Source organism: Aulonocara sp. 'chitande type north' Nkhata Bay, linkage group LG2 (genome assembly GCF_057382095.1).
Source record: "Aulonocara sp. 'chitande type north' Nkhata Bay isolate Kocher_YH1m ecotype deep benthic linkage group LG2, A_spYH_male_GT1.1, whole genome shotgun sequence".
NCBI lineage: Eukaryota > Metazoa > Chordata > Actinopteri > Cichliformes > Cichlidae > Aulonocara > Aulonocara sp. 'chitande type north' Nkhata Bay.
The window spans coordinates 6,896,388-6,905,475 of record NC_141345.1 but is presented as its reverse complement, the minus strand read 5'-3'; positions in this window follow the sequence as shown (position 1 = coordinate 6,905,475).

The window sequence follows — 9,088 nt, the reverse complement described above, 5'->3', positions numbered from 1 at the left end:
ATATGAGCTGTCTAATTAAAAATCATCATCTGGTTATCTTCTAATGTTCGTTTAGTGAGAGGGAAATGTGCTTAAAGAAATTTATTTATCGTGGAAATGTGACAAACAGTTGACCCCGGTGTGTGTGGGCGGATTAAGAGACAGTTTGCGCATCTTAGTAATTATTTTTAATTTTTGAAGCAAACAAAAAGAAAAAAACGAATAAATAAGACAGAAAATGAGGCTAAAGAGGCCCGTGGAGCCGTTTTGTCCATCTCTCTAATTATTTTTGTCTCTTTCTGTTTATATAGTGACATAAACGAGGACACAAAACTAATTAAATGAAGGAATGAGACAATATTTAAACTCTGAAGACTATTTGTGGCTACTTTAGCTGTTCCGTGCCTCTGTTTTTATTTTTTGATGAGGAGGAAGAGAAAAATTAAAAATTAGTCTAAAACTGTTTCTATTGAGGGGCTTCGGGGTGGCAGCCACCTGCTGATCTACCTGAATGTGTATGATGTGAAGTCACAGTAACAACTGTGAGTTTATTACAACTTCCTGTCAACATGGCGCATCTATATGCTGCTGCATAAACGCCCCTGATTTGTTCTGAGATTGTATAATTTCGTTGCCCTGTACCTGTGCATGTGCAATGACAATAAAGTTGAATTCTATTCTATTCTATTCTATTCTATTCTATTCTAAAAACTAGCTTGTGTGTATTTTTGTCAATGATTTGTTGTCATATGTTTAGGTTTAGTTTCCTGAAATCCATAAAAAGAATTGAAAAATTCCCCCAAAGTTCCTTTTTTTCTGGCGTAAGAACACCTTTGACGCTAATTTCACAGTATTCTCTGTGACCACGAACAAAGAGCTTCAGGTCCAAACTGTGAAGCGTGACCGTGGACCTCACTGCTTTGTGCGTCACTCACACACTGAAGTGTGTTCGCACACACTCGGGTTCTGAACTTCAGTCATTACATTTTATTGTGAGGTGAGTCTCCAGGAAGTGAATAAAAGCCAGTGTGATGTCCTCTGAAGTGATGAAAACACAGGTCTCCCTGTGTCTCTGAGTGACACTTTAATTGACTCAGAACAAGACAATTGACCCTGGAGGTCAAAGGTCAGAGGAAAACTCCCTCTTTTATGTGTTTTGTCCTGCAGCTGAAGGCAGCGAGACGTCCTCTGCTCTCATGTTGTGACCGAGGTGATAAACACGTCCATCAAAATCAAACTTCAGTGAAATCGAGGGATCTCTGGTATCATCGCCTTAATGCAGTGCATGATGGGAAGTGTATGCTCATCAGCTGATTGGACATTTATTCAGCTGAAGTTTTATTTTATGTAAATTAAACTATTTAAAAAGAAAAATCACATAAAGTAAAAAATAACAGAATAAAAATCAGTTAAATGACTACACAGAGATCTGCTTTTTCCATCGTTAGTAACACCTGGAGATGAATTTTTATAAAGTAAATAAATGAAATGTTTGTTTTTCTAATGATTCATAGCAATATGCTGAGCTTAATTTTGTAGAGAGCAAAAAAAACCCTGGAAAATCACGTCAAGTGAAGACGACACCTGAGCCATTGACTGTATGTGTAATGTAAATTACTCCAACATGAAAATATAAGACAAATAATAAACAGTTTTGGGATAAAAAAAATTTATTAAACAAGTCATTGATATACAGGCTAGATCAGTGATTCCCAAAGTGTGGCCCATAGTAATAACAGTTTGAAATTACAAGTATCTCCAGTTATATATTTATATAAATGTATTTATTAATTTAAAAAAAAAGTAAAAGGAAATGTGATATTATTCTTTGCACTGCCTTAACACTTTGCATGTGACTGGGTAGCATTAGCTATTTATAGCTAACAGCCTGTGTTGTTTGTGTTTTTTTAAATAAATATTTCAAGGAAATCCGTCACTTCTGTTGTATTTTTATTCGAATCTTAAATCGTTAGAAAATGTAAGATTCAGAATTTCAGTTTTTTTAAGTAGGCTGCAACTAGATCACTACAACAACTGATTTGCGTGTTCTGGCTTCTCATGGCGCTACGATTACTGTAGCAGCTACGTGCTAACACTAGATTTATACTTTTCTGTATGAATCCCTCGTAGCCACAGAAACGTCTGAATACCCCACGTTGTAACCTGACGTGGACCAATACAGGCCACACAAGTATAAGCGCTGCTAATGACATTGGCCTTTTGCATGATTTACATTGTAGATTCAACACAGAAGCATAATTAAGGCTTAGTCAGGCAGGACTGACTAAGTTAACTATTCTGCCAAAGTTGCAGTTAGTTGACTAAATGCTCCCACGTTGATTGTTACAGTACAAAGTAAATATTATTTATCTTTGCTTTGCTTCAAACCAGATTTACTGATAGCTAAAATAAGACTGTTATGTATAAGTTGAGTGACATGGATTACATTAGATTGTAAGGTATTCAGGCAATCTAGCAGACTAGCTTTTCCATTCAGATATTATTTTAATAGTGATGACAGCCAGCTAGCTGCTGTTTATAATGTTAGCTTAGAAAGTAATGTGAAAGTGACGTGCTAGCTTACCAGATTAGCCTTGGGGATTTAGATAAATTAGCCATCGTCATCAGCTTAAACCTGTATTTTGCTTTGTAGGTAAGTTACAGTTTGTCCATATTAGCAGGCAAGTTAATGTTGATTATAATTGGTTTTGGTTTTTTATTATCTTTTTGAGCTGCATCCGGTTTGACTGAATGTCAGAAAAAATATTGTCAGGTTTCATAAAATGTGCCTTGCTTGCTCATGATATCATAAGTAGAATAAAATCTGAAGCCACATCAGGGTTAGTTTCTGTTGTCATGTGTAGTTTCTGTTGTAATCTGTGTCGAGCCAGTCATTTGGGGATGTTAGAGATAAGTGGACTGTATTTCTAAGCTAATAGTAGCTAGCCAGTTAGTGTTAGCTGGTGTTACCTTCTCGCAGAAATCCGTCCATTATTTTGTAATATATTCAGATAATGACAATAATACATTTTTAATACGTTAAAAATGTATTATAAAACGAGCCTATACTAGGCAGGTGCATATAAACCAACAAATCTCATCAGTGCTGTTACTGGGGACAAAATCCTTTGGTTAACATTCTTGATCCACTTCTGGCAAACATCCTAATACTCTGTATGCTCAGGCCACCTTTGTGAAGTGGTCTCATACAGGCTTTTCTATTTCACATTCAGTTTTATTCCAGAGTTTAACTTTGCCAATATTGAACACCACAGGTTCTCCCTGATCCTGCTCATTACCATCAAAAGCAAATTAAAAGTACAGAAATGTTCACGCTTTGTGAAAACTTGCACTTAAACATGTCGGGGGAGTCCATTACAGTGATGCCTACATGTTACCTTCTGGAACGTCACTGGGTTAATCAGTTTTAAGGGTAAAGCTTGATTTTTTAAATTCTGTGAGAACAAATAATTTTTCTGTGGTTAATGGAAATATTCAAATATTCTAAGCTACCGTTAGTATATGAAGTTTATCAGTTGTAATGAATCATTAGAGGGTTTCAAAGGTTTTTGATGATCATAATGAAGTTTTAACAGCTGAAAACATGAAATGTATGGCAAACATATTGTTGCAGTTTAAAGGAGGAGGAGGACTGATCTTGCATTTACAAAAAATAGAAGAAGAAAGGGTGTGTTTTCGTGCCTCGTGTCCTCAGCCTCGGACACCACTTGCACGCCTGGTTCGACCCATGTGGCCCAGACTCGGCCTTTCCTGTGCAGCTTTGGGACCTGGAGGACAAATGCCAGCCCATTCAGGAGGCTCTAATTGTGGCCCGGGAAGCTCCACAAAGCCCCCCTGCCTCCACCTTCAATGGGCTGCCCTGCAGAGGCCCGTGTGAACCGCAGAGCCCCTTTTTCCTCCCCATCCTGCCTCAGTATGGCAGCCTCCGCCTCCCCGTGCTCCCCCCACCCGCTCCACATGTTAATTAATAGGCCTTACTGGCAGATTTGGATCCCGCTCGGCTTTGATTGAAGGCGGCCATTAGCATCTATTAATTTTGCCTCTGGCGTTTTATCGCCGGCTCTGAAAGAGGGAATTAAGTGGTGTGAGTCATTGTGAGGCTGAGTTAAAGTGTGATTATTGTCCCCGCAGCCTGGAGCCAGCTAACTGCTGCTAAGCCCTCTTGAAAGTGAAGGGGCGACTCCTCTCATTAGACCCCAACAAGGGAAAGATATTAACAGGAAATAACTGCAAATTTCTTTTTCTCCACTTTTAATCGTTCCTGTTCATGACCCGCATGAAAAGGACACTTAAAAAATGTAAAAGAGGGAAAGTGGAGTGCAAGCGACGTGGCCAAACAGCGATGATACAGTTGTCCTGCTGATGCCTGTCACTTTCATCAGGTTTAATTGGGCGAGGAGGAGCAGCTGCAGGACCGTCGAACATGGCTGAGGTGGTTCTTAAGAACGCCACAGAGCACGAAGTAGTCTGAAAAAGAAAACTGCAAAAAAAAATGGCTGACAAACTTCAGACGGCATATAATGCGTCTGATGATACATGGAAACAGTGGTGTGCAGCAGCTTTTATAGGACCTGATTAAAACATACCATTGTATGATTTTGTTCTTCATGCCTTTTGTTACATGCTGACAGGATTGTCCGCTCGATGGACTCCTAAAGAACTGTGAAACATCTTTATTTCTATACTTGATGAGTGGTGGATGAATTTTTAAGAACCTTTCCTTTTGCAAAACACTATAAAGACGCTTCAACTACACATTCAAATTGATTTATTGGCAGGTTATATATAAAGTTTGATTGGGAACATTTTTCTGCAGAATACTTTTATTTTTCAGAGTTATGTATGGATCAGTTTTACTGCTGCAGATGTTCAAGGTTTAGCTCAGTAGATGTTTTCTCTGTATTATTGTTCGGTCTTTAACTTGTGATCATCTTGATGCAACTGTTGTTCTATAAAACTGGAAATATTTTATAAAAAATGTTTGTAGTGACTGTCCTTTCAATGAACAGGTTTAATGAATGCAGAAACAGACAAACAGCTTGATTTAAAAAGTACATTAAAATATATCAATTTAAAAATTACAGCGGAATTGAACGTTTTGAGTGTGTACAGGCAAACAGGCAAGGAATTTTTAATAAGAGAATGGTGTTAGAGATGGAAAGAGTGAGGCCATTTCACTTTGGTTTTGATTGATAATTATTTTCAGCTTTGTCTGGGCAAGCAAGTCGAGCACCGCTTGCCCAGACAGAACACCACTGACAGTCTGGGGCCAGGACTGATTAAAACATTAAGGAAGAGATTTTTTAAAACGCTCTCGTTTAATGAAACTTATTTGAACATATCATGGGACAGTTTTTAAAATTTCGGAGAACTGACTGGTAAAAAAGTTGGTGGCAGAATTTTTATTTAAAACCTAATTAGTCCTCTAATTAGGTTTTAAATAAAATGAGGACAGATTGACACACTGGTGAATATTTTCTGACCAGATTAATATTATTTACCTGTATTTTGACAAAGGCTTTTCCCACAGGACAGACTGGAAATTTAGCTATTATTCATATTGATACAATTAAGATTTGTAAGTAATTAAAACTGCCAAAAACAGAGGCGATGGATGAACTGTGGCCGTTGGGGATCTGAGTATAGTCCCTTTGTTCCCATGTGAGAGCTGTTAAAATCTGTCTCTCATAGTCTGATGTAGTTTTTTTCAGCTCTTAAGTCAGATGAAGGTGTTAAATGTGTATTTTCCTTGTTATATTTATTATTACAACCTGTGTTTTTACTGTCTGAGCTGACTAACACTTCTTCATCCTTTTCCCTTTTCTATAAAACTCCTCTTCACACACTTTGCCCTGGGCTCCAGGTGTTCCCAGGTGGCGGTGAGGTGTCATGGGAAACCTGTGACATGGCAGCAGAGTCTGTGACCCGTAGCTGACACACACACAGGCACAGGTGTGTTTTCATCTTTGCAGAGGATTTTACATGGACTCATTTACTGTAGATGCACCTAAACAACCTTAAACCAAGCCTTCAGAATCAAATCTACCTCATGGGGACCTGCTGTTGCTCCCCAAAAACAGGGTCCCCATAATGTCAGCAAAAGAAGCGCACACACTCTGTGGTTGGAGGGGTGGGGGTGCTTTTGGGGGTGTCGACCTGCAGGTTTCAGGTTTTGTCTCAGCTCATCAAACAGCCACTGACACGCTGATCCCTTCACATCCGTTCAGCACTTCACGCTCTCTGCAGGTCAAAGGTCTCCATCTTCCTGGGCCTCAACATAGAGAGACAGACAGCAGGCCAGTCCCCAACCAATCACAGCGCATTGTCTTTCATGACCTGCGTGATGTCATCAGGAAGACAAGGACTTTCTAAACAAACAAACATAAATTCGTGTATGAAGTGACGTCTGTGGCTCACCTGACTGCTGCCCCCTACAGGCAGATTTGAGTATGAGTGGTCAGCTGGAGTTTATTTTTTCCGTCAGTGTTAGCGGTTTTGGTGGCTTTTAATTTCTCCCGTCATCGAGGGGGTTTTATGGTTTGTTCAGACCGTTTTCTAGTTGTTGCTTTTTTTAATCAGTATTACCAGTTTTGTTAAGGTTTAATAAAAATATTTATATGAGCAGTATTCTTGGCCCAACTTACAACTTTTGGAGTTGACCCTGATCTCATATTCTCATAAATATGTGTGAGATGTGTTCTTGATGTTTTCATAAATATATCACAAACTAACCTGGATCCATACCTGTGGTCGGTGGATTTTCAGCCACGCAAGTTGCTCTTTTTAAGTTCGTTCGATTTCTGATTGACTCGGCACCATGTTGTGGATTTCTCACATGTGAGGACGCCTTTTTGTGAGGACTGTTGATCTCTCACCATCCCTCAGGTTGCTGTCCACCAGTGCAGGCTCAGGGTTAGGCTGTAACTAGATCATTATTGGCATTTTATGACAGAATGCATGTGAGAGATTTGATTTGAAAGGAGACTTCTAGTTTGAGAATCTTTTAGCTTGTGGCTGAAACCAAATGCTAACCCTGGTGGACACTGGCTGAGGTCTGCTGGTTGACTTGTACCGTAGCAGTTTATTGACCTGCTGTCTAAGATGATGCACGGTTACTGGATTTAGGATTTCTTACAGCCCCGATCACTGAAAGGCTGATCAAAGCCATCCAGAGCTTAGCTAAAAGACTTAGAGGACATGAAAACATTTCCTCTCGTCATCTCGTAAAGATGGCAGCTCTTATCTCTGTATTTCCTCAACTTATAAACTAAAACACATCTAAACTTGACTGTGAGAGACAATGACCTGGGTTGGTCCGGAAACACTGGTTAGCGACATCCCCAGTTAATGCTCACAAATGGAAAACCAGGCTAGAGGTTAAAAAAAAAAAAAAAAAAAAAAACCCTTTGATGACCCTGAAGTACCTGTAGCCATAATAAGAGCTGGTATAAAAGGAGATAAGCCATTCAACAGTCCATAGTTATGTGCAATCAAACGAAATGATCAACCAACAAGTGAAGCTGATCATCATGTAAATTACTAAAGCTTCAGTAACAGTTTCTTAAACCCAAAACTTTATTCAAATCTGCTTGTTATAAAGTTTTTTCCTGTATGAAGCACTTTCTGTAATGTGGCTTCACAAATAAAGAGAATGTGTTTCATTAAAATAAACTGAAGGATGTCGAGATTATTTATCAGAGTTCTCCAACATTTATAAAACAACATGTTAAGAACACATAGGGTTTTGAATTCTCCTTCACATCTTTCCTTAATCTAATTTATCATCAAGGAAGTGATTAGAAAAAGATGTTGGTGGAAATTTTAGGTTTTTCTTTAAAGCAACAAAGAAAAGGCAAATGAAAACACTATGAAGAAACAAGATTTATTTGCAAAAATAAACAAAAGATATACCCTATATTTGTATATAACATTGCTACAGATGTGATATCCAGAGACCAGTTAATAATTAAAAAAAAACTAATAAAAAAAACCAACACTGCAGGAACTATTTTTTTAACCCATAGCCAAGGTGCCTCCAAGTACAACTCCAGTGTACAGCTAAATACAGCTCCTATTTGTGAATTATATTTCCTGGAATATTCTTATGACTTAAATATGTAAACGTCCTGAAAGCAGCCAAGGATCTCTCAGTTCAGAATAAGACTGTTTAGTATATGGTCATCTGCTGAGCATTAGTTTAATGTTAGCATTAGCTCCCAGTGACATCAGCTAGTGATGTAATGTCTTTGGGAAAGCCTGTGGTGGTGATCACATTCACAGGTTGTATTCCAGTGGCTGGTTTCTGCTGCCCCCTCGTGGTCACAGATCAGCATTACACAACTCAATCTTTATCATTTAGTAACAATTTTCTGCTCGTTCTCCTTGTTCTTAGTGTCTTTTTTGTTATTTTTATTGTGTACTTAAGAATTTTAGTTCAAATTCCTCACTAAAATATATATAATATTCCTGTTACCCACTGAAAGTCCCCCCCTCCCCCTGCCCATTTTCTTCTTAATATTTAAGATTAGGAATTTATACTTTATCTTAGGGCTGCTCGATTATGGCAAAAATGATAATCACGATTATTTTCACTGAAATTGAGATCACGATTATTTGACGATATTTATTTCGTCCGCCAGAGCTTATATTATTTTTTTACATGCTGTAGTGCCATTTGTGGGAGCATTTCAAGTTGCTATACATCAATACAACTGTTATAGCCCATATTTTAATAATGTGTATGCATTAAGTCCATAGTAACTACATTAATTGCAAAAAAGTGCAATAAACTACAAAAAAATTGAAAATCGTTTTTGTTTTTACATATATTTCTACTTGGAGAAATTTAAGAGGTTTATCCCTCAAAACTTTAAATACAAAAAAGTTGCAAAAAATAGTTTACAACAACAGGAAATTTATTTTGAGTGTCTTCATAGTTTTATTTTTGGAGATACAGCAATTTTTATATACTGCAGGAAAAACAAAAAACAATCCTATGATGCAAATTTGCAAAGAATGTGCATGTGCATCAAAATAAACTATTTCCAGCAGTGCAATTCTAAGGCCTACAAGTAAAAAACTAAATTTT